The sequence below is a fragment of the Lissotriton vulgaris genome, chromosome 8 (genome assembly GCF_964263255.1).
Source record: "Lissotriton vulgaris chromosome 8, aLisVul1.2, whole genome shotgun sequence".
In the NCBI taxonomy this organism is placed as follows: Eukaryota; Metazoa; Chordata; class Amphibia; order Caudata; family Salamandridae; genus Lissotriton; species Lissotriton vulgaris.
The window spans coordinates 1,492,278,563-1,492,303,852 of NC_141696.1; positions in this window are offsets into that span (position 1 = coordinate 1,492,278,563).

Genomic DNA, 25,290 nt, shown 5'->3' on the forward strand with positions numbered 1-25,290 from the left:
CCGTTTGGCGCCAAGGTCCCTCGAGTGAGGTGTCCATCACAGTGGGGGAAAGGGCGGGAAGAGGTTGCATAGCCTAGTGTGTGGGGCGGGGCCAAACGGGCAGGGCTTCTGTACGAGTTCACATGCCTCTTGTTTATAAAGGGTCAGAGACCATCAGAGCATCAGATGAGGAGAAATCAGCCTCCTGGTCACTGGAAGTACAGGAGGATTGCGCTCGAGAAACTCGAGGATGCCTAGACCTCCATCACGGATTACAGCTAATTTAGACTGTAGCCTCGACCTTGCTCACTAGGTTCTTGGGCTGATTATAATGCGTTACTGAAGTTTAGCTTCAACCGGGGCACGTGCTGTTTCTTTTGTATATGTAAGTGCTTCCTGTTGAGGTTTAATTTTTGAAACAGGAGCATCGTGCCAAAATGAATCCTGCCTGCATATTTATCCACGAAGATGCCACCATGTTGTGCCATACCTCTACTCAACTGGAGTACTTTCTACTGGGTAGTCAGTAAGTGCTACCTCGTTGGGTAAATGTATGGTGCTTTTCCTACACTACAGCTGCGTAAAGGCCCAGAAGAGAAGTCTTCAGTGATCACCTGTGTCTGTGACTTTGCCACTGCGCTGATAGGCGCCGAGGTACCTCGAGTGAGCTGTCCATCACAGTGGGGGAAAGGGCGGGATAGGTTGCATAGCCTAGTCTGTGTGGGGAGGGGTTAAACTGGCGAGGCTTCTGTGCGAGTTCACATGCCTCTTGTTTATGAAGGGTCAGAGACCGATCAGCTCAGTAAATGATAAGAAAGCAGTCGGTGGTACCTCTTTGGGTGAATGTATTGTGCTTTTCCAGCACTGCAGCTGCGTAAAGGCCCAGAAGAGAAGTCTTCAGTGATCACCTGTGTCTGTGACTTTGCCACTGCGCTGATAGGCGCCGAGGTACCTCGAGTGAGCTGTCCATCACAGTGGGGGAAAGGGTGGGATAGGTTGCATAGCCTAGTCAGTCACTTTGCCACTGCGCTGATAGGCGCCGAGGTACCTGAGTGAGCTGTCCATCACAGTGGGGGAAAGGGCGGGATAGGTTGCATAGCCTAGTCTGTGTGGGGAGGGGTTAAACTGGCGAGGCTTCTGTGCAAGTTCACATGCCTCTTGTTTATGAAGGGTCAGAGACCGATCAGCTCAGTAAATGATAAGAAAGCAGTCGGTGGTACCTCTTTGGGTGAATGTATTGTGCTTTTCCAGCACTGCAGCTGCGTGAAGGCCCAGAAGAGTTGTATTCAGGGATCACCTGTGTCTGTAACGTTGCCACTGCGCCGATAGGCGCCGAGGTACCTCGAGTGAGCTGTCCATCACCGTGGGGTAAAGGGCTGGATAGGTTGCATAGCCTAGTGTGTGTGGGGAGGGGCCAAACTGGCGAGGCTTCTGTGCGTGTTCACTTGCCTCTTGTTTATGAAGGGTCAGAGACTGATCAGCTCAGTAAATGATAAGAAAGCAGTCGGTGGTACCTCTTTGGGTAAATGTATTGTGCTTTTCCAGCACTGCAGCTGTGTGAAGGCCCAGAAGAGTTGTCTCGAGTGACCACGTGTGTCTGTAACTTTGCCACCGCGCCGTTTGGCGCCAAGGTCCCTCGAGTGAGCTGTCCATCACAGTGGGGGAAAGGGCGGGAAGAGGTTGCATAGCCTAGTGTGTGGGGCGGGGCCAAACGGGCGGGGCTTCTGTACGAGTTCACATGCCTCTTGTTTATAAAGGGTCAGAGACCATCAGAGCATCAGATGAGGAGAAATCAGCCTCCTGGTCACTGGAAGTACAGGAGGATTGCGCTCGAGAAACTCGTGGATGCCTAGACCTCCATCACGGATTACAGCTAATTTTAGACTGTAGCCTCGACCTTGCTCACTAGGTTCTTGGGCTGATTATAATGCGTTACTGAAGTTTAGCTTCATCCGGGGCACGTGCTGTTTCTTTTGTATCTGTAAGTGCTTCCTGTTGAGGTTTAATTTTTGAAACAGGAGCATCGTGCCAAAATGAATCCTGCCTGCATATTTATCCACGAAGATGCCACCATGTTGTGCCATACCTCTACTCAACTGGAGTACTTTCTACTCGGTAGTCAGTAAGTGCTACCTCGTTGGGTAAATGTATGGTGCTTTTCCTACACTACAGCTGCGTAAAGGCCCAGAAGAGAAGTCTTCAGTGATCACCTGTGTCTGTGACTTTGCCACTGCGCTGATAGGCGCCGAGGTACCTCGAGTGAGCTGTCCATCACAGTGGGGGAAAGGGCGGGATAGGTTGCATAGCCTAGTCTGTGTGGGGAGGGGTTAAACTGGCGAGGCTTCTGTGCGAGTTCACATGCCTCTTGTTTATGAAGGGTCAGAGACCGATCAGCTCAGTAAATGATAAGAAAGCAGTCGGTGGTACCTCTTTGAGTGAATGTATTGTGCTTTTCCAGCACTGCAGCTGCGTAAAGGCCCAGAAGAGAAGTCTTCAGTGATCCCCTGTGTCTGTGACTTTGCCACTGCGCTGATAGGCGCCGAGGTACCTCGAGTGAGCTGTCCATCACAGTGGGGGAAAGGGCGGGATAGGTTGCATAGCCTAGTGTGTGTGGGGAGGGGCCAAACTGGCGAGGCTTCTGTGCGTGTTCACTTGCCTCTTGTTTATGAAGGGTCAGAGACCGATTAGCGCAGCAAATGAGGAGAAAGCAGTCGGTGGTACCTCTTTGGGTGAATGTATTGTGCTTTTCCAGCACTGCAGCTGCGTAAAGGCCCAGAAGAGTTGTCTCAAGTGACCACGTGTGTCTGTAACTTTGCCACCGCGCCGTTTGGCGCCAAGGTCCCTCGAGTGAGCTGTCCATCACAGTGGGGGAAAGGGCGGGAAGAGGTTGCATAGCCTAGTGTGTGGGGCGGGGCCAAACGGGCCGGGCTTCTGTACGAGTTCACATGCCTCTTGTTTATAAAGGGTCAGAGACCATCAGAGCATCAGATGAGGAGAAATCAGCCTCCTGGTCACTGGAAGTACAGGAGGATTGCGCTCGAGAAACTCGTGGATGCCTAGACCTCCATCACGGATTACAGCTAATTGTAGACTGTAGCCTCGACCTTGCTCACTAGGTTCTTGGGCTGATTATAATGCGTTACTGAAGTTTAGCTTCATCCGGGGCACGTGCTGTTTCTTTTGTATCTGTAAGTGCTTCCTGTTGAGGTTTAATTTTTGAAACAGGAGCATCGTGCCAAATAGAATCCTGCCTGCATATTTATCCACGAAGATGCCACCATGTTGTGCCATACCTCTACTCAACTGGAGTACTTTCTACTGGGTAGTCAGTAAGTGCTACCTCGTTGGGTAAATGTATGGTGCTTTTCCTACACTACAGCTGCGTAAAGGCCCAGAAGAGAAGTCTTCAGTGATCACCTGTGTCTGTGACTTTGCCACTGCGCTGATAGGCGCCGAGGTACCTCGAGTGAGCTGTCCATCACAGTGGGGGAAAGGGCGGGATAGGTTGCATAGCCTAGTCTGTGTGGGGAGGGGTTAAACTGGCGAGGCTTCTGTGCGAGTTCGCATGCCTCTTGTTTATGAAGGGTCAGAGACCGATCAGCTCAGTAAATGATAAGAAAGCAGTCGGTGGTACCTCTTTGGGTGAATGTATTGTGCTTTTCCAGCACTGCAGCTGCGTAAAGGCCCAGAAGAGAAGTCTTCAGTGATCACCTGTGTCTGTGACTTTGCCACTGCGCTGATAGGCGCCGAGGTACCTCGAGTGAGCTGTCCATCACAGTGGGGGAAAGGGCGGGATAGGTTGCATAGCCTAGTCTGTGTGGGGAGGGGTTAAACTGGCGAGGCTTCTGTGCGAGTTCACATGCCTCTTGTTTATGAAGGGTCAGAGACCGATCAGCTCAGTAAATGATAAGAAAGCAGTCGGTGGTACCTCTTTGGGTAAATGTATTGCGCTTTTCCAGCACTGCAGCTGCGTGAAGGCCCAGAAGAGTTGTATTCAGTGATCACCTGTGTCTGTGACTTTGCCACTGCGCCGATATGCGCCGAGGTACCTCGAGGGAGCTGTCCATCAAAGTGGGGTAAAGGGCTGGATAGGTTGCATAGCCTAGTGTGTGTGGGGAGGGGCCAAACTGGCGAGGCTTCTGTGCGTGTTCACTTGCCTCTTGTTTATGAAGGGTCAGAGACTGATCAGCTCAGTAAATGATAAGAAAGCAGTCGGTGGTACCTCTTTGGGTAAATGTATTGTGCTTTTCCAGCACTGCAGCTGTGTGAAGGCCCAGAAGAGTTGTCTCGAGTGACCACGTGTGTCTGTAACTTTGCCACCGCGCCGTTTGGCGCCAAGGTCCCTCGAGTGAGCTGTCCATCACAGTGGGGGAAAGGGCGGGAAGAGGTTGCATAGCCTAGTGTGTGGGGCGGGGCCAAACGGGCGGGGCTTCTGTACGAGTTCACATGCCTCTTGTTTATAAAGGGTCAGAGACCATCAGAGCATCAGATGAGGAGAAATCAGCCTCCTGGTCACTGGAAGTACAGGAGGATTGCGCTCGAGAAACTCGTGGATGCCTAGACCTCCATCACGGATTACAGCTAATTTTAGACTGTAGCCTCGACCTTGCTCACTAGGTTCTTGGGCTGATTATAATGCGTTACTGAAGTTTAGCTTCAACCGGGGCACGTGCTGTTTCTTTTGTATATGTAAGTGCTTCCTGTTGAGGTTTAATTTTTGAAACAGGAGCATCGTGCCAAAATGAATCCTGCCTGCATATTTATCCACGAAGATGCCACCATGTTGTGCCATACCTCTACTCAACTGGAGTACTTTCTACTGGGTAGTCAGTAAGTGCTACCTCGTTGGGTAAATGTATGGTGCTTTTCCTACACTACAGCTGCGTAAAGGCCCAGAAGAGAAGTCTTCAGTGATCACCTGTGTCTGTGACTTTGCCACTGCGCTGATAGGCGCCGAGGTACCTCGAGTGAGCTGTCCATCACAGTGGGGGAAAGGGCGGGATAGGTTGCATAGCCTAGTGTGTGTGGGGAGGGGCCAAACTGGCGAGGCTTCTGTGCGTGTTCACTTGCCTCTTGTTTATGAAGGGTCAGAGACCGATTAGCGCAGCAAATGAGGAGAAAGCAGTCGGTGGTACCTCTTTGGGTGAATGTATTGTGCTTTTCCAGCACTGCAGCTGCGTAAAGGCCCAGAAGAGTTGTCTCGAGTGACCACGTGTGTCTGTAACTTTGCCACCGCGCCGTTTGGCGCCAAGGTCCCTCGAGTGAGCTGTCCATCACAGTGGGGGAAAGGGCGGGAAGAGGTTGCATAGCCTAGTGTGTGGGGCGGGGCCAAACGGGCCGGGCTTCTGTACGAGTTCACATGCCTCTTGTTTATAAAGGGTCAGAGACCATCAGAGCATCAGATGAGGAGAAATCAGCCTCCTGGTCACTGGAAGTACAGGAGGATTGCGCTCGAGAAACTCGTGGATGCCTAGACCTCCATCACGGATTACAGCTAATTGTAGACTGTAGCCTCGACCTTGCTCACTAGGTTCTTGGGCTGATTATAATGCGTTACTGAAGTTTAGCTTCATCCGGGGCACGTGCTGTTTCTTTTGTATCTGTAAGTGCTTCCTGTTGAGGTTTAATTTTTGAAACAGGAGCATCGTGCCAAATAGAATCCTGCCTGCATATTTATCCACGAAGATGCCACCATGTTGTGCCATACCTCTACTCAACTGGAGTACTTTCTACTGGGTAGTCAGTAAGTGCTACCTCGTTGGGTAAATGTATGGTGCTTTTCCTACACTACAGCTGCGTAAAGGCCCAGAAGAGAAGTCTTCAGTGATCACCTGTGTCTGTGACTTTGCCACTGCGCTGATAGGCGCCGAGGTACCTCGAGTGAGCTGTCCATCACAGTGGGGGAAAGGGCGGGATAGGTTGCATAGCCTAGTCTGTGTGGGGAGGGGTTAAACTGGCGAGGCTTCTGTGCGAGTTCACATGCCTCTTGTTTATGAAGGGTCAGAGACCGATCAGCTCAGTAAATGATAAGAAAGCAGTCGGTGGTACCTCTTTGGGTGAATGTATTGTGCTTTTCCAGCACTGCAGCTGCGTAAAGGCCCAGAAGAGAAGTCTTCAGTGATCACCTGTGTCTGTGACTTTGCCACTGCGCTGATAGGCGCCGAGGTACCTCGAGTGAGCTGTCCATCACAGTGGGGGAAAGGGCGGGATAGGTTGCATAGCCTAGTCTGTGTGGGGAGGGGTTAAACTGGCGAGGCTTCTGTGCGAGTTCACATGCCTCTTGTTTATGAAGGGTCAGAGACCGATCAGCTCAGTAAATGATAAGAAAGCAGTCGGTGGTACCTCTTTGGGTAAATGTATTGCGCTTTTCCAGCACTGCAGCTGCGTGAAGGCCCAGAAGAGTTGTATTCAGTGATCACCTGTGTCTGTGACTTTGCCACTGCGCCGATATGCGCCGAGGTACCTCGAGGGAGCTGTCCATCAAAGTGGGGTAAAGGGCTGGATAGGTTGCATAGCCTAGTGTGTGTGGGGAGGGGCCAAATGAGGAGAAAGCAGTCGGTGGTACCTCTTTGGGTGAATGTATTGTGCTTTTCCAGCACTGCAGCTGCGTAAAGGCCCAGAAGAGTTGTCTCGAGTGACCACGTGTGTCTGTAACTTTGCCACCGCGCCGTTTGGCGCCAAGGTCCCTCGAGTGAGCTGTCCATCACAGTGGGGGAAAGGGCGGGAAGAGGTTGCATAGCCTAGTGTGTGGGGCGGGGCCAAACGGGCCGGGCTTCTGTATGAGTTCACATGCCTCTTGTTTATAAAGGGTCAGAGACCATCAGAGCATCAGATGAGGAGAAATCAGCCTCCTGGTCACTGGAAGTACAGGAGGATTGCGCTCGAGAAACTCGTGGATGCCTAGACCTCCATCACGGATTACAGCTAATTGTAGACTGTAGCCTCGACCTTGCTCACTAGGTTCTTGGGCTGATTATAATGCGTTACTGAAGTTTAGCTTCATCCGGGGCACGTGCTGTTTCTTTTGTATCTGTAAGTGCTTCCTGTTGAGGTTTAATTTTTGAAACAGGAGCATCGTGCCAAATAGAATCCTGCCTGCATATTTATCCACGAAGATGCCACCATGTTGTGCCATACCTCTACTCAACTGGAGTACTTTCTACTGGGTAGTCAGTAAGTGCTACCTCGTTGGGTAAATGTATGGTGCTTTTCCTACACTACAGCTGCGTAAAGGCCCAGAAGAGAAGTCTTCAGTGATCACCTGTGTCTGTGACTTTGCCACTGCGCTGATAGGCGCCGAGGTACCTCGAGTGAGCTGTCCATCAAAGTGGGGGAAAGGGCGGGATAGGTTGCATAGCCTAGTCTGTGTGGGGAGGGGTTAAACTGGCGAGGCTTCTGTGCAAGTTCACATGCCTCTTGTTTATGAAGGGTCAGAGACCGATCAGCTCAGTAAATGATAAGAAAGCAGTCGGTGGTACCTCTTTGGGTGAATGTATTGTGCTTTTCCAGCACTGCAGCTGCGTAAAGGCCCAGAAGAGAAGTCTTCAGTGATCACCTGTGTCTGTGACTTTGCCACTGCGCTGATAGGCGCCGAGGTACCTCGAGTGAGCTGTCCATCACAGTGGGGGAAAGGGCGGGATAGGTTGCATAGCCTAGTCAGTGACTTTGCCACTGCGCTGATAGACGCCGAGGTACCTCGAGTGAGCTGTCCATCACAGTGGGGGAAAGGGCGGGATAGGTTGCATAGCCTAGTCTGTGTGGGGAGGGGTTAAACTGGCGAGGCTTCTGTGGGAGTTCACATGCCTCTTGTTTATGAAGGGTCAGAGACCGATCAGCTCAGTAAATGATAAGAAAGCAGTCGGTGGTACCTCTTTGGGTAAATGTATTGTGCTTTTCCAGCACTGCAGCTGCGTGAAGGCCCAGAAGAGAAGTCTTCAGTGATCACCTGTGTCTGTGACTTTCCCACTGCGCTGAAAGGCGCCGAGGTACCTCGAGTGAGCGAGTGAGCTGTCCATCACAGTGGGGGAAAGGGCGGGATAGGTTGCATAGCCTAGTCTGTGTGGGGAGGGGTTAAACTGGCGAGGCTTCTGTGCGAGTTCACATGCCTCTTGTTTATGAAGGGTCAGAGACCGATCAGCTCAGTAAATGATAAGAAAGCAGTCGGTGGTACCTCTTTGGGTAAATGTATTGCGCTTTTCCCGCACTGCAGCTGCGTGAAGGCCCAGAAGAGTTGTATTCAGTGATCACCTGTGTCTGTGACTTTGCCACTGCGCCGATATGCGCCGAGGTACCTCGAGGGAGCTGTCCATCAAAGTGGGGTAAAGGGCTGGATAGGTTGCATAGCCTAGTGTGTGTGGGGAGGGGCCAAACTGGCGAGGCTTCTGTGCGTGTTCACTTGCCTCTTGTTTATGAAGGGTCAGAGACTGATCAGCTCAGTAAATGATAAGAAAGCAGTCGGTGGTACCTCTTTGGGTAAATGTATTGTGCTTTTCCAGCACTGCAGCTGTGTGAAGGCCCAGAAGAGTTGTCTCGAGGCACCACGTGTGTCTGTAACTTTGCCACCGCGCCGTTTGGCGCCAAGGTCCCTCGAGTGAGCTGTCCATCACAGTGGGGGAAAGGGCGGGAAGAGGTTGCATAGCCTAGTGTGTGGGGCGGGGCCAAACGGGCGGGGCTTCTGTACGAGTTCACATGCCTCTTGTTTATAAAGGGTCAGAGACCATCAGAGCATCAGATGAGGAGAAATCAGCCTCCTGGTCACTGGAAGTACAGGAGGATTGCGCTCGAGAAACTCGTGGATGCCTAGACCTCCATCACGGATTACAGCTAATTGTAGACTGTAGCCTCGACCTTGCTCACTAGGTTCTTGGGCTGATTATAATGCGTTACTGAAGTTTAGCTTCATCCGGGGCACGTGCTGTTTCTTTTGTATCTGTAAGTGCTTCCTGTTGAGGTTTAATTTTTGAAACAGGAGCATCGTGCCAAATAGAATCCTGCCTGCATATTTATCCACGAAGATGCCACCATGTTGTGCCATACCTCTACTCAACTGGAGTACTTTCTACTGGGTAGTCAGTAAGTGCTACCTCGTTGGGTAAATGTATGGTGCTTTTCCTACACTACAGCTGCGTAAAGGCCCAGAAGAGAAGTCTTCAGTGATCACCTGTGTCTGTGACTTTGCCACTGCGCTGATAGGCGCCGAGGTACCTCGAGTGAGCTGTCCATCACAGTGGGGGAAAGGGCGGGATAGGTTGCATAGCCTAGTGTGTGTGGGGAGGGGCCAAACTGGCGAGGCTTCTGTGCGTGTTCACTTGCCTCTTGTTTATGAAGGGTCAGAGACCGATTAGCGCAGCAAATGAGGAGAAAGCAGTCGGTGGTACCTCTTTGGGTGAATGTATTGTGCTTTTCCAGCACTGCAGCTGCGTAAAGGCCCAGAAGAGTTGTCTCGAGTGACCACGTGTGTCTGTAACTTTGCCACCGCGCCGTTTGGCGCCAAGGTCCCTCGAGTGAGCTGTCCATCACAGTGGGGGAAAGGGCGGGAAGAGGTTGCATAGCCTAGTGTGTGGGGCGGGGCCAAACGGGCCGGGCTTCTGTATGAGTTCACATGCCTCTTGTTTATAAAGGGTCAGAGACCATCAGAGCATCAGATGAGGAGAAATCAGCCTCCTGGTCACTGGAAGTACAGGAGGATTGCGCTCGAGAAACTCGTGGATGCCTAGACCTCCATCACGGATTACAGCTAATTGTAGACTGTAGCCTCGACCTTGCTCACTAGGTTCTTGGGCTGATTATAATGCGTTACTGAAGTTTAGCTTCATCCGGGGCACGTGCTGTTTCTTTTGTATCTGTAAGTGCTTCCTGTTGAGGTTTAATTTTTGAAACAGGAGCATCGTGCCAAATAGAATCCTGCCTGCATATTTATCCACGAAGATGCCACCATGTTGTGCCATACCTCTACTCAACTGGAGTACTTTCTACTGGGTAGTCAGTAAGTGCTACCTCGTTGGGTAAATGTATGGTGCTTTTCCTACACTACAGCTGCGTAAAGGCCCAGAAGAGAAGTCTTCAGTGATCACCTGTGTCTGTGACTTTGCCACTGCGCTGATAGGCGCCGAGGTACCTCGAGTGAGCTGTCCATCAAAGTGGGGGAAAGGGCGGGATAGGTTGCATAGCCTAGTCTGTGTGGGGAGGGGTTAAACTGGCGAGGCTTCTGTGCGAGTTCACATGCCTCTTGTTTATGAAGGGTCAGAGACCGATCAGCTCAGTAAATGATAAGAAAGCAGTCGGTGGTACCTCTTTGGGTGAATGTATTGTGCTTTTCCAGCACTGCAGCTGCGTAAAGGCCCAGAAGAGAAGTCTTCAGTGATCACCTGTGTCTGTGACTTTGCCACTGCGCTGATAGGCGCCGAGGTACCTCGAGTGAGCTGTCCATCACAGTGGGGGAAAGGGCGGGATAGGTTGCATAGCCTAGTCAGTGACTTTGCCACTGCGCTGATAGACGCCGAGGTACCTCGAGTGAGCTGTCCATCACAGTGGGGGAAAGGGCGGGATAGGTTGCATAGCCTAGTCTGTGTGGGGAGGGGTTAAACTGGCGAGGCTTCTGTGGGAGTTCACATGCCTCTTGTTTATGAAGGGTCAGAGACCGATCAGCTCAGTAAATGATAAGAAAGCAGTCGGTGGTACCTCTTTGGGTAAATGTATTGTGCTTTTCCAGCACTGCAGCTGCGTGAAGGCCCAGAAGAGAAGTCTTCAGTGATCACCTGTGTCTGTGACTTTCCCACTGCGCTGATAGGCGCCGAGGTACCTCGAGTGAGCGAGTGAGCTGTCCATCACAGTGGGGGAAAGGGCGGGATAGGTTGCATAGCCTAGTCTGTGTGGGGAGGGGTTAAACTGGCGAGGCTTCTGTGCGAGTTCACATGCCTCTTGTTTATGAAGGGTCAGAGACCGATCAGCTCAGTAAATGATAAGAAAGCAGTCGGTGGTACCTCTTTGGGTAAATGTATTGCGCTTTTCCCGCACTGCAGCTGCGTGAAGGCCCAGAAGAGTTGTATTCAGTGATCACCTGTGTCTGTGACTTTGCCACTGCGCCGATATGCGCCGAGGTACCTCGAGGGAGCTGTCCATCAAAGTGGGGTAAAGGGCTGGATAGGTTGCATAGCCTAGTGTGTGTGGGGAGGGGCCAAACTGGCGAGGCTTCTGTGCGTGTTCACTTGCCTCTTGTTTATGAAGGGTCAGAGACTGATCAGCTCAGTAAATGATAAGAAAGCAGTCGGTGGTACCTCTTTGGGTAAATGTATTGTGCTCTTCCAGCACTGCAGCTGCGTGAAGGCCCAGAAGAGTTGTCTCGAGTGACCACGTGTGTCTGTAACTTTGCCACCGCGCCGTTTGGCGCCAAGGTCCCTCGAGTGAGCTGTCCATCACAGTGGGGGAAAGGGCGGGAAGAGGTTGCATAGCCTAGTGTGTGGGGCGGGGCCAAACGGGCGGGGCTTCTGTACGAGTTCACATGCCTCTTGTTTATAAAGGGTCAGAGACCATCAGAGCATCAGATGAGGAGAAATCAGCCTCCTGGTCACTGGAAGTACAGGAGGATTGCGCTCGAGAAACTCGTGGATGCCTAGACCTCCATCACGGATTACAGCTAATTGTAGACTGTAGCCTCGACCTTGCTCACTAGGTTCTTGGGCTGATTATAATGCGTTACTGAAGTTTAGCTTCATCCGGGGCACGTGCTGTTTCTTTTGTATCTGTAAGTGCTTCCTGTTGAGGTTTAATTTTTGAAACAGGAGCATCGTGCCAAAATGAATCCTGCCTGCATATTTATCCACGAAGATGCCACCATGTTGTGCCATACCTCTACTCAACTGGAGTACTTTCTACTGGGTAGTCAGTAAGTGCTACCTCGTTGGGTAAATGTATGGTGCTTTTCCTACACTACAGCTGCGTAAAGGCCCAGAAGAGAAGTCTTCAGTGATCACCTGTGTCTGTGACTTTGCCACTGCGCTGATAGGCGCCGAGGTACCTCGAGTGAGCTGTCCATCACAGTGGGGGAAAGGGCGGGATAGGTTGCATAGCCTAGTCTGTGTGGGGAGGGGTTAAACTGGCGAGGCTTCTGTGCGAGTTCACATGCCTCTTGTTTATGAAGGGTCAGAGACCGATCAGCTCAGTAAATGATAAGAAAGCAGTCGGTGGTACCTCTTTGGGTGAATATATTGTGCTTTTCCAGCACTGCAGCTGCGTGAAGGCCCAGAAGAGTTGTATTCAGGGATCACCTGTGTCTGTAACGTTGCCGCTGCGCCGATAGGCGCCGAGGTACCTCGAGTGAGCAGTCCCTCACAGTGGTGGAAAGGGCGGATAGGTTGCATAGCCTAGTGTGTGTGGGGAGGGGCTAAACTGGCGAGGCTTCTGTGCGTGTTCACTTGCCTCTTGTTTATGAAGGGTCAGAGACCGATTAGCGCAGCAAATGAGGAGAAAGCAGTCGGTGGTACCTCTTTGGGTGAATGTATTGTGCTTTTCCAGCACTGCAGCTGCGTAAAGGCCCAGAAGAGTTGTCTCGAGTGACCACGTGTGTCTGTAACTTTGCCACCGCGCCGTTTGGCGCCAAGGTCCCTCGAGTGAGCTGTCCATCACAGTGGGGGAAAGGGCGGGAAGAGGTTGCATAGCCTAGTGTGTGGGGCGGGGCCAAACGGGCCGGGCTTCTGTATGAGTTCACATGCCTCTTGTTTATAAAGGGTCAGAGACCATCAGAGCATCAGATGAGGAGAAATCAGCCTCCTGGTCACTGGAAGTACAGGAGGATTGCGCTCGAGAAACTCGTGGATGCCTAGACCTCCATCACGGATTACAGCTAATTGTAGACTGTAGCCTCGACCTTGCTCACTAGGTTCTTGGGCTGATTATAATGCGTTACTGAAGTTTAGCTTCATCCGGGGCACGTGCTGTTTCTTTTGTATCTGTAAGTGCTTCCTGTTGAGGTTTAATTTTTGAAACAGGAGCATCGTGCCAAATAGAATCCTGCCTGCATATTTATCCACGAAGATGCCACCATGTTGTGCCATACCTCTACTCAACTGGAGTACTTTCTACTGGGTAGTCAGTAAGTGCTACCTCGTTGGGTAAATGTATGGTGCTTTTCCTACACTACAGCTGCGTAAAGGCCCAGAAGAGAAGTCTTCAGTGATCACCTGTGTCTGTGACTTTGCCACTGCGCTGATAGGCGCCGAGGTACCTCGAGTGAGCTGTCCATCAAAGTGGGGGAAAGGGCGGGATAGGTTGCATAGCCTAGTCTGTGTGGGGAGGGGTTAAACTGGCGAGGCTTCTGTGCAAGTTCACATGCCTCTTGTTTATGAAGGGTCAGAGACCGATCAGCTCAGTAAATGATAAGAAAGCAGTCGGTGGTACCTCTTTGGGTGAATGTATTGTGCTTTTCCAGCACTGCAGCTGCGTAAAGGCCCAGAAGAGAAGTCTTCAGTGATCACATGTGTCTGTGACTTTGCCACTGCGCTGATAGGCGCCGAGGTACCTCGAGTGAGCTGTCCATCACAGTGGGGGAAAGGGCGGGATAGGTTGCATAGCCTAGTCAGTGACTTTGCCACTGCGCTGATAGACGCCGAGGTACCTCGAGTGAGCTGTCCATCACAGTGGGGGAAAGGGCGGGATAGGTTGCATAGCCTAGTCTGTGTGGGGAGGGGTTAAACTGGCGAGGCTTCTGTGGGAGTTCACATGCCTCTTGTTTATGAAGGGTCAGAGACCGATCAGCTCAGTAAATGATAAGAAAGCAGTCGGTGGTACCTCTTTGGGTAAATGTATTGTGCTTTTCCAGCACTGCAGCTGCGTGAAGGCCCAGAAGAGAAGTCTTCAGTGATCACCTGTGTCTGTGACTTTCCCACTGCGCTGATAGGCGCCGAGGTACCTCGAGTGAGCGAGTGAGCTGTCCATCACAGTGGGGGAAAGGGCGGGATAGGTTGCATAGCCTAGTCTGTGTGGGGAGGGGTTAAACTGGCGAGGCTTCTGTGCGAGTTCACATGCCTCTTGTTTATGAAGGGTCAGAGACCGATCAGCTCAGTAAATGATAAGAAAGCAGTCGGTGGTACCTCTTTGGGTAAATGTATTGCGCTTTTCCCGCACTGCAGCTGCGTGAAGGCCCAGAAGAGTTGTATTCAGTGATCACCTGTGTCTGTGACTTTGCCACTGCGCCGATATGCGCCGAGGTACCTCGAGGGAGCTGTCCATCAAAGTGGGGTAAAGGGCTGGATAGGTTGCATAGCCTAGTGTGTGTGGGGAGGGGCCAAACTGGCGAGGCTTCTGTGCGTGTTCACTTGCCTCTTGTTTATGAAGGGTCAGAGACTGATCAGCTCAGTAAATGATAAGAAAGCAGTCGGTGGTACCTCTTTGGGTAAATGTATTGTGCTTTTCCAGCACTGCAGCTGTGTGAAGGCCCAGAAGAGTTGTCTCGAGGCACCACGTGTGTCTGTAACTTTGCCACCGCGCCGTTTGGCGCCAAGGTCCCTCGAGTGAGCTGTCCATCACAGTGGGGGAAAGGGCGGGAAGAGGTTGCATAGCCTAGTGTGTGGGGCGGGGCCAAACGGGCGGGGCTTCTGTACGAGTTCACATGCCTCTTGTTTATAAAGGGTCAGAGACCATCAGAGCATCAGATGAGGAGAAATCAGCCTCCTGGTCACTGGAAGTACAGGAGGATTGCGCTCGAGAAACTCGTGGATGCCTAGACCTCCATCACGGATTACAGCTAATTGTAGACTGTAGCCTCGACCTTGCTCACTAGGTTCTTGGGCTGATTATAATGCGTTACTGAAGTTTAGCTTCATCCGGGGCACGTGCTGTTTCTTTTGTATCTGTAAGTGCTTCCTGTTGAGGTTTAATTTTTGAAACAGGAGCATCGTGCCAAATAGAATCCTGCCTGCATAATTATCCACGAAGATGCCACCATGTTGTGCCATACCTCTACTCAACTGGAGTACTTTCTACTGGGTAGTCAGTAAGTGCTACCTCGTTGGGTAAATGTATGGTGCTTTTCCTACACTACAGCTGCGTAAAGGCCCAGAAGAGAAGTCTTCAGTGATCACCTGTGTCTGTGACTTTGCCACTGCGCTGATAGGCGCCGAGGTACCTCGAGTGAGCTGTCCATCACAGTGGGGGAAAGGGCGGGATAGGTTGCATAGCCTAGTGTGTGTGGGGAGGGGCCAAACTGGCGAGGCTTCTGTGCGTGTTCACTTGCCTCTTGTTTATGAAGGGTCAGAGACCGATTAGCGCAGCAAATGAGGAGAAAGCAGTCGGTGGTACCTCTTTGGGTGAATGTATTGTGCTTTTCCAGCACTGCAGCTGCGTAAAGGCCCAGAAGAGTTGTCTCGAGTGACCACGTGTGTCTGTAACTTTGCCACCGCGCCGTTTGGCGCCAAGGTCCCTCGAGTGAGCTGTCCATCACAGTGGGGGAAAGGGCGGGAAGAGGTTGCATAGCCTAGTGTGTGGGGCGGGGCCAAACGGGCCGGGCTTCTGTATGAGTTCACATGCCTCTTGTTTATAAAGGGTCAGAGACCATCAGAGCATCAGATGAGGAGAAATCAGCCTCCTGGTCACTGGAAGTACAGGAGGATTGCGCTCGAGAAACTCGTGGATGCCTAGACCTCCATCACGGATTACAGCTAATTGTAGACTGTAGCCTCGACCTTGCTCACTAGGTTCTTGGGCTGATTATAATGCGTTACTGAAGTTTAGCTTCATCCGGGGCACGTGCTGTTTCTTTTGTATCTGTAAGTGCTTCCTGTTGAGGTTTAATTTTTGAAACAGGAGCATCGTGCCAAATAGAATCCTGCCTGCATATTTATCCACGAAGATGCCACCATGTTGTGCCATACCTCTACTCAACTGGAGTACTTTCTACTGGGTAGTCAGTAAGTGCTACCTCGTTGGGTAAATGTATGGTGCTTTTCCTACACTACAGCTGCGTAAAGGCCCAGAAGAGAAGTCTTCAGTGATCACCTGTGTCTGTGACTTTGCCACTGCGCTGATAGGCGCCGAGGTACCTCGAGTGAGCTGTCCATCAAAGTGGGGGAAAGGGCGGGATAGGTTGCATAGCCTAGTCTGTGTGGGGAGGGGTTAAACTGGCGAGGCTTCTGTGCGAGTTCACATGCCTCTTGTTTATGAAGGGTCAGAGACCGATCAGCTCAGTAAATGATAAGAAAGCAGTCGGTGGTACCTCTTTGGGTGAATGTATTGTGCTTTTCCAGCACTGCAGCTGCGTAAAGGCCCAGAAGAGAAGTCTTCAGTGATCACCTGTGTCTGTGACTTTGCCACTGCGCTGATAGGCGCCGAGGTACCTCGAGTGAGCTGTCCATCACAGTGGGGGAAAGGGCGGGATAGGTTGCATAGCCTAGTCAGTGACTTTGCCACTGCGCTGATAGACGCCGAGGTACCTCGAGTGAGCTGTCCATCACAGTGGGGGAAAGGGCGGGATAGGTTGCATAGCCTAGTCTGTGTGGGGAGGGGTTAAACTGGCGAGGCTTCTGTGGGAGTTCACATGCCTCTTGTTTATGAAGGGTCAGAGACCGATCAGCTCAGTAAATGATAAGAAAGCAGTCGGTGGTACCTCTTTGGGTAAATGTATTGTGCTTTTCCAGCACTGCAGCTGCGTGAAGGCCCAGAAGAGAAGTCTTCAGTGATCACCTGTGTCTGTGACTTTCCCACTGCGCTGATAGGCGCCGAGGTACCTCGAGTGAGCGAGTGAGCTGTCCATCACAGTGGGGGAAAGGGCGGGATAGGTTGCATAGCCTAGTCTGTGTGGGGAGGGGTTAAACTGGCGAGGCTTCTGTGCGAGTTCACATGCCTCTTGTTTATGAAGGGTCAGAGACCGATCAGCTCAGTAAATGATAAGAAAGCAGTCGGTGGTACCTCTTTGGGTAAATGTATTGCGCTTTTCCCGCACTGCAGCTGCGTGAAGGCCCAGAAGAGTTGTATTCAGTGATCACCTGTGTCTGTGACTTTGCCACTGCGCCGATATGCGCCGAGGTACCTCGAGGGAGCTGTCCATCAAAGTGGGGTAAAGGGCTGGATAGGTTGCATAGCCTAGTGTGTGTGGGGAGGGGCCAAACTGGCGAGGCTTCTGTGCGTGTTCACTTGCCTCTTGTTTATGAAGGGTCAGAGACTGATCAGCTCAGTAAATGATAAGAAAGCAGTCGGTGGTACCTCTTTGGGTAAATGTATTGTGCTCTTCCAGCACTGCAGCTGCGTGAAGGCCCAGAAGAGTTGTCTCGAGTGACCACGTGTGTCTGTAACTTTGCCACCGCGCCGTTTGGCGCCAAGGTCCCTCGAGTGAGCTGTCCATCACAGTGGGGGAAAGGGCGGGAAGAGGTTGCATAGCCTAGTGTGTGGGGCGGGGCCAAACGGGCGGGGCTTCTGTACGAGTTCACATGCCTCTTGTTTATAAAGGGTCAGAGACCATCAGAGCATCAGATGAGGAGAAATCAGCCTCCTGGTCACTGGAAGTACAGGAGGATTGCGCTCGAGAAACTCGTGGATGCCTAGACCTCCATCACGGATTACAGCTAATTGTAGACTGTAGCCTCGACCTTGCTCACTAGGTTCTTGGGCTGATTATAATGCGTTACTGAAGTTTAGCTTCATCCGGGGCACGTGCTGTTTCTTTTGTATCTGTAAGTGCTTCCTGTTGAGGTTTAATTTTTGAAACAGGAGCATCGTGCCAAAATGAATCCTGCCTGCATATTTATCCACGAAGATGCCACCATGTTGTGCCATACCTCTACTCAACTGGAGTACTTTCTACTGGGTAGTCAGTAAGTGCTACCTCGTTGGGTAAATGTATGGTGCTTTTCCTACACTACAGCTGCGTAAAGGCCCAGAAGAGAAGTCTTCAGTGATCACCTGTGTCTGTGACTTTGCCACTGCGCTGATAGGCGCCGAGGTACCTCGAGTGAGCTGTCCATCACAGTGGGGGAAAGGGCGGGATAGGTTGCATAGCCTAGTCTGTGTGGGGAGGGGTTAAACTGGCGAGGCTTCTGTGCGAGTTCACATGCCTCTTGTTTATGAAGGGTCAGAGACCGATCAGCTCAGTAAATGATAAGAAAGCAGTCGGTGGTACCTCTTTGGGTGAATATATTGTGCTTTTCCAGCACTGCAGCTGCGTGAAGGCCCAGAAGAGTTGTATTCAGGGATCACCTGTGTCTGTAACGTTGCCGCTGCGCCGATAGGCGCCGAGGTACCTCGAGTGAGCAGTCCCTCACAGTGGTGGAAAGGGCGGATAGGTTGCATAGCCTAGTGTGTGTGGGGAGGGGCTAAACTGGCGAGGCTTCTGTGCGTGTTCACTTGCCTCTTGTTTATGAAGGGTCAGAGACCGATTAGCGCAGCAAATGAGGAGAAAGCAGTCGGTGGTACCTCTTTGGGTGAATGTATTGTGCTTTTCCAGCACTGCAGCTGCGTAAAGGCCCAGAAGAGTTGTCTCGAGTGACCACGTGTGTCTGTAACTTTGCCACCGCGCCGTTTGGCGCCAAGGTCCCTCGAGTGAGCTGTCCATCACAGTGGGGGAAAGGGCGGGAAGAGGTTGCATAGCCTAGTGTGTGGGGCGGGGCCAAACGGGCGGGGCTTCTGTACGAGTTCACATGCCTCTTGTTTATAAAGGGTCAGAGACCATCAGAGCATCAGATGAGGAGAAATCAGCCTCCTGGTCACTGGAAGTACAGGAGGATTGCGCTCGAGAAACTCGTGGATGCCTAGACCTCCATCACGGATTACAGCTAATTGTAGACTGTAGCCTCGACCTTGCTCACTAGGTTCTTGGGCTGATTATAATGCGTTACTGAAGTTTAGCTTCATCCGGGGCACGTGCTGTTTCTTTTGTATCTGTAAGTGCTTCCTGTTGAGGTTTAATTTTTGAAACAGGAGCATCGTGCCAAATAGAATCCTGCCTGCATAATTATCCACGAAGATGCCACCATGTTGTGCCATACCTCTACTCAACTGGAGTACTTTCTACTGGGTAGTCAGTAAGTGCTACCTCGTTGGGTAAATGTATGGTGCTTTTCCTACACTACAGCTGCGTAAAGGCCCAGAAGAGAAGTCTTCAGTGATCACCTGTGTCTGTGACTTTGCCACTGCGCTGATAGGCGCCGAGGTACCTCGAGTGAGCTGTCCATCACAGTGGGGGAAAGGGCGGGATAGGTTGCATAGCCTAGTGTGTGTGGGGAGGGGCCAAACTGGCGAGGCTTCTGTGCGTGTTCACTTGCCTCTTGTTTATGAAGGGTCAGAGACCGATTAGCGCAGCAAATGAGGAGAAAGCAGTCGGTGGTACCTCTTTGGGTGAATGTATTGTGCTTTTCCAGCACTGCAGCTGCGTAAAGGCCCAGAAGAGTTGTCTCGAGTGACCACGTGTGTCTGTAACTTTGCCACCGCGCCGTTTGGCGCCAAGGTCCCTCGAGTGAGCTGTCCATCACAGTGGGGGAAAGGGCGGGAAGAGGTTGCATAGCCTAGTGTGTGGGGCGGGGCCAAACGGGCCGGGCTTCTGTATGAGTTCACATGCCTCTTGTTTATAAAGGGTCAGAGACCATCAGAGCATCAGATGAGGAGAAATCAGCCTCCTGGTCACTGGAAGTACAGGAGGATTGCGCTCGAGAAACTCGTGGATGCCTAGACCTCCATCACGGATTACAGCTAATTGTAGACTGTAGCCTCGACCTTGCTCACTAGGTTCTTGGGCTGATTATAATGCGTTACTGAAGTTTAGCTTCATCCGGGGCACGTGCTGTTTCTTTTGTATCTGTAAGTGCTTCCTGTTGAGGTTTAATTTTTGAAACAGGAGCATCGTGCCAAATAGAATCCTGCCTGCATATTTATCCACGAAGATGCCACCATGTTGTGCCATACCTCTACTCAACTGGAGTACTTTCTACTGGGTAGTCAGTAAGTGCTACCTCGTTGGGTAAATGTATGGTGCTTTTCCTACACTACAGCTGCGTAAAGGCCCAGAAGAGAAGTCTTCAGTGATCACCTGTGTCTGTGACTTTGCCACTGCGCTGATAGGCGCCGAGGTACCTCGAGTGAGCTGTCCATCAAAGTGGGGGAAAGGGCGGGATAGGTTGCATAGCCTAGTCTGTGTGGGGAGGGGTTAAACTGGCGAGGCTTCTGTGCGAGTTCACATGCCTCTTGTTTATGAAGGGTCAGAGACCGATCAGCTCAGTAAATGATAAGAAAGCAGTCGGTGGTACCTCTTTGGGTGAATGTATTGTGCTTTTCCAGCACTGCAGCTGCGTAAAGGCCCAGAAGAGAAGTCTTCAGTGATCACCTGTGTCTGTGACTTTGCCACTGCGCTGATAGGCGCCGAGGTACCTCGAGTGAGCTGTCCATCACAGTGGGGGAAAGGGCGGGATAGGTTGCATAGCCTAGTCAGTGACTTTGCCACTGCGCTGATAGACGCCGAGGTACCTCGAGTGAGCTGTCCATCACAGTGGGGGAAAGGGCGGGATAGGTTGCATAGCCTAGTCTGTGTGGGGAGGGGTTAAACTGGCGAGGCTTCTGTGGGAGTTCACATGCCTCTTGTTTATGAAGGGTCAGAGACCGATCAGCTCAGTAAATGATAAGAAAGCAGTCGGTGGTACCTCTTTGGGTAAATGTATTGTGCTTTTCCAGCACTGCAGCTGCGTGAAGGCCCAGAAGAGAAGTCTTCAGTGATCACCTGTGTCTGTGACTTTCCCACTGCGCTGATAGGCGCCGAGGTACCTCGAGTGAGCGAGTGAGCTGTCCATCACAGTGGGGGAAAGGGCGGGATAGGTTGCATAGCCTAGTCTGTGTGGGGAGGGGTTAAACTGGCGAGGCTTCTGTGCGAGTTCACATGCCTCTTGTTTATGAAGGGTCAGAGACCGATCAGCTCAGTAAATGATAAGAAAGCAGTCGGTGGTACCTCTTTGGGTAAATGTATTGCGCTTTTCCCGCACTGCAGCTGCGTGAAGGCCCAGAAGAGTTGTATTCAGTGATCACCTGTGTCTGTGACTTTGCCACTGCGCCGATATGCGCCGAGGTACCTCGAGGGAGCTGTCCATCAAAGTGGGGTAAAGGGCTGGATAGGTTGCATAGCCTAGTGTGTGTGGGGAGGGGCCAAACTGGCGAGGCTTCTGTGCGTGTTCACTTGCCTCTTGTTTATGAAGGGTCAGAGACTGATCAGCTCAGTAAATGATAAGAAAGCAGTCGGTGGTACCTCTTTGGGTAAATGTATTGTGCTCTTCCAGCACTGCAGCTGCGTGAAGGCCCAGAAGAGTTGTCTCGAGTGACCACGTGTGTCTGTAACTTTGCCACCGCGCCGTTTGGCGCCAAGGTCCCTCGAGTGAGCTGTCCATCACAGTGGGGGAAAGGGCGGGAAGAGGTTGCATAGCCTAGTGTGTGGGGCGGGGCCAAACGGGCGGGGCTTCTGTACGAGTTCACATGCCTCTTGTTTATAAAGGGTCAGAGACCATCAGAGCATCAGATGAGGAGAAATCAGCCTCCTGGTCACTGGAAGTACAGGAGGATTGCGCTCGAGAAACTCGTGGATGCCTAGACCTCCATCACGGATTACAGCTAATTGTAGACTGTAGCCTCGACCTTGCTCACTAGGTTCTTGGGCTGATTATAATGCGTTACTGAAGTTTAGCTTCATCCGGGGCACGTGCTGTTTCTTTTGTATCTGTAAGTGCTTCCTGTTGAGGTTTAATTTTTGAAACAGGAGCATCGTGCCAAAATGAATCCTGCCTGCATATTTATCCACGAAGATGCCACCATGTTGTGCCATACCTCTACTCAACTGGAGTACTTTCTACTGGGTAGTCAGTAAGTGCTACCTCGTTGGGTAAATGTATGGTGCTTTTCCTACACTACAGCTGCGTAAAGGCCCAGAAGAGAAGTCTTCAGTGATCACCTGTGTCTGTGACTTTGCCACTGCGCTGATAGGCGCCGAGGTACCTCGAGTGAGCTGTCCATCACAGTGGGGGAAAGGGCGGGATAGGTTGCATAGCCTAGTCTGTGTGGGGAGGGGTTAAACTGGCGAGGCTTCTGTGCGAGTTCACATGCCTCTTGTTTATGAAGGGTCAGAGACCGATCAGCTCAGTAAATGATAAGAAAGCAGTCGGTGGTACCTCTTTGGGTGAATATATTGTGCTTTTCCAGCACTGCAGCTGCGTGAAGGCCCAGAAGAGTTGTATTCAGGGATCACCTGTGTCTGTAACGTTGCCGCTGCGCCGATAGGCGCCGAGGTACCTCGAGTGAGCAGTCCCTCACAGTGGTGGAAAGGGCGGATAGGTTGCATAGCCTAGTGTGTGTGGGGAGGGGCTAAACTGGCGAGGCTTCTGTGCGTGTTCACTTGCCTCTTGTTTATGAAGGGTCAGAGACCGATTAGCGCAGCAAATGAGGAGAAAGCAGTCGGTGGTACCTCTTTGGGTGAATGTATTGTGCTTTTCCAGCACTGCAGCTGCGTAAAGGCCCAGAAGAGTTGTCTCGAGTGACCACGTGTGTCTGTAACTTTGCCACCGCGCCGTTTGGCGCCAAGGTCCCTCGAGTGAGCTGTCCATCACAGTGGGGGAAAGGGCGGGAAGAGGTTGCATAGCCTAGTGTGTGGGGCGGGGCCAAACGGGCGGGGCTTCTGTACGAGTTCACATGCCTCTTGTTTATAAAGGGTCAGAGACCATCAGAGCATCAGATGAGGAGAAATCAGCCTCCTGGTCACTGGAAGTACAGGAGGATTGCGCTCGAGAAACTCGTGGATGCCTAGACCTCCATCACGGATTACAGCTAATTGTAGACTGTAGCCTCGACCTTGCTCACTAGGTTCTTGGGCTGATTATAATGCGTTACTGAAGTTTAGCTTCATCCGGGGCACGTGCTGTTTCTTTTGTATCTGTAAGTGCTTCCTGTTGAGGTTTAATTTTTGAAACAGGAGCATCGTGCCAAATAGAATCCTGCCTGCATATTTATCCACGAAGATGCCACCATGTTGTGCCATACCTCTACTCAACTGGAGTACTTTCTACTGGGTAGTCAGTAAGTGCTACCTCGTTGGGTAAATGTATGGTGCTTTTCCTACACTACAGCTGCGTAAAGGCCCAGAAGAGAAGTCTTCAGTGATCACCTGTGTCTGTGACTTTGCCACTGCGCTGATAGGCGCCGAGGTACCTCGAGTGAGCTGTCCATCACAGTGGGGGAAAGGGCGGGATAGGTTGCATAGCCTAGTCTGTGTGGGGAGGGGTTAAACTGGCGAGGCTTCTGTGCGAGTTCACATGCCTCTTGTTTATGAAGGGTCAGAGACCGATCAGCTCAGTAAATGATAAGAAAGCAGTCGGTGGTACCTCTTTGGGTGAATGTATTGTGCTTTTCCAGCACTGCAGCTGCGTAAAGGCCCAGAAGAGAAGTCTTCAGTGATCACCTGTGTCTGTGACTTTGCCACTGCGCTGATAGGCGCCGAGGTACCTCGAGTGAGCTGTCCATCACAGTGGGGGAAAGGGCGGGATAGGTTGCATAGCCTAGTCTGTGTGGGGAGGGGTTAAACTGGCGAGGCTTCTGTGCGAGTTCACATGCCTCTTGTTTATGAAGGGTCAGAGACCGATCAGCTCAGTAAATGATAAGAAAGCAGTCGGTGGTACCTCTTTGGGTGAATGTATTGTGCTTTTCCAGCACTGCAGCTGCGTAAAGGCCCAGAAGAGAAGTCTTCAGTGATCACCTGTGTCTGTGACTTTGCCACTGCGCTGATATGCGCCGAGGTACCTCGAGGGAGCTGTCCATCAAAGTGGGGTAAAGGGCTGGATAGGTTGCATAGCCTAGTGTGTGTGGGGAGGGGCCAAACTGGCGAGGCTTCTGTGCGTGTTCACTTGCCTCTTGTTTATGAAGGGTCAGAGACTGATCAGCTCAGTAAATGATAAGAAAGCAGTCGGTGGTACCTCTTTGGGTAAATGTATTGTGCTTTTCCAGCACTGCAGCTGTGTGAAGGCCCAGAAGAGTTGTCTCGAGTGACCACGTGTGTCTGTAACTTTGCCACTGCGCCGTTTGGCGCCAAGGTCCCTCGAGTGAGCTGTCCATCACAGTGGGGGAAAGGGCGGAAGATATTGCATAGCCTAGTGTGTGGGGCGGGGCCAAACGGGCGGGGCTTCTGTGCGAGTTCACATGCCTCTTGTTTATGAAGGGTCAGAGACCGATCAGCTCAGTAAATGATAAGAAAGCAGTCGGTGGTACCTCTTTGGGTAAATGTATTGCGCTTTTCCCGCACTGCAGCTGCGTGAAGGCCCAGAAGAGTTGTATTCAGTGATCACCTGTGTCTGTGACTTTGCCACTGCGCCGATATGCGCCGAGGTACCTCGAGGGAGCTGTCCATCAAAGTGGGGTAAAGGGCTGGATAGGTTGCATAGCCTAGTGTGTGTGGGGAGGGGCCAAACTGGCGAGGCTTCTGTGCGTGTTCACTTGCCTCTTGTTTATGAAGGGTCAGAGACTGATCAGCTCAGTAAATGATAAGAAAGCAGTCGGTGGTACCTCTTTGGGTAAATGTATTGTGCTCTTCCAGCACTGCAGCTGCGTGAAGGCCCAGAAGAGTTGTCTCGAGTGACCACGTGTGTCTGTAACTTTGCCACCGCGCCGTTTGGCGCCAAGGTCCCTCGAGTGAGCTGTCCATCACAGTGGGGGAAAGGGCGGGAAGAGGTTGCATAGCCTAGTGTGTGGGGCGGGGCCAAACGGGCGGGGCTTCTGTACGAGTTCACATGCCTCTTGTTTATAAAGGGTCAGAGACCATCAGAGCATCAGATGAGGAGAAATCAGCCTCCTGGTCACTGGAAGTACAGGAGGATTGCGCTCGAGAAACTCGTGGATGCCTAGACCTCCATCACGGATTACAGCTAATTGTAGACTGTAGCCTCGACCTTGCTCACTAGGTTCTTGGGCTGATTATAATGCGTTACTGAAGTTTAGCTTCATCCGGGGCACGTGCTGTTTCTTTTGTATCTGTAAGTGCTTCCTGTTGAGGTTTAATTTTTGAAACAGGAGCATCGTGCCAAAATGAATCCTGCCTGCATATTTATCCACGAAGATGCCACCATGTTGTGCCATACCTCTACTCAACTGGAGTACTTTCTACTGGGTAGTCAGTAAGTGCTACCTCGTTGGGTAAATGTATGGTGCTTTTCCTACACTACAGCTGCGTAAAGGCCCAGAAGAGAAGTCTTCAGTGATCACCTGTGTCTGTGACTTTGCCACTGCGCTGATAGGCGCCGAGGTACCTCGAGTGAGCTGTCCATCACAGTGGGGGAAAGGGCGGGATAGGTTGCATAGCCTAGTCTGTGTGGG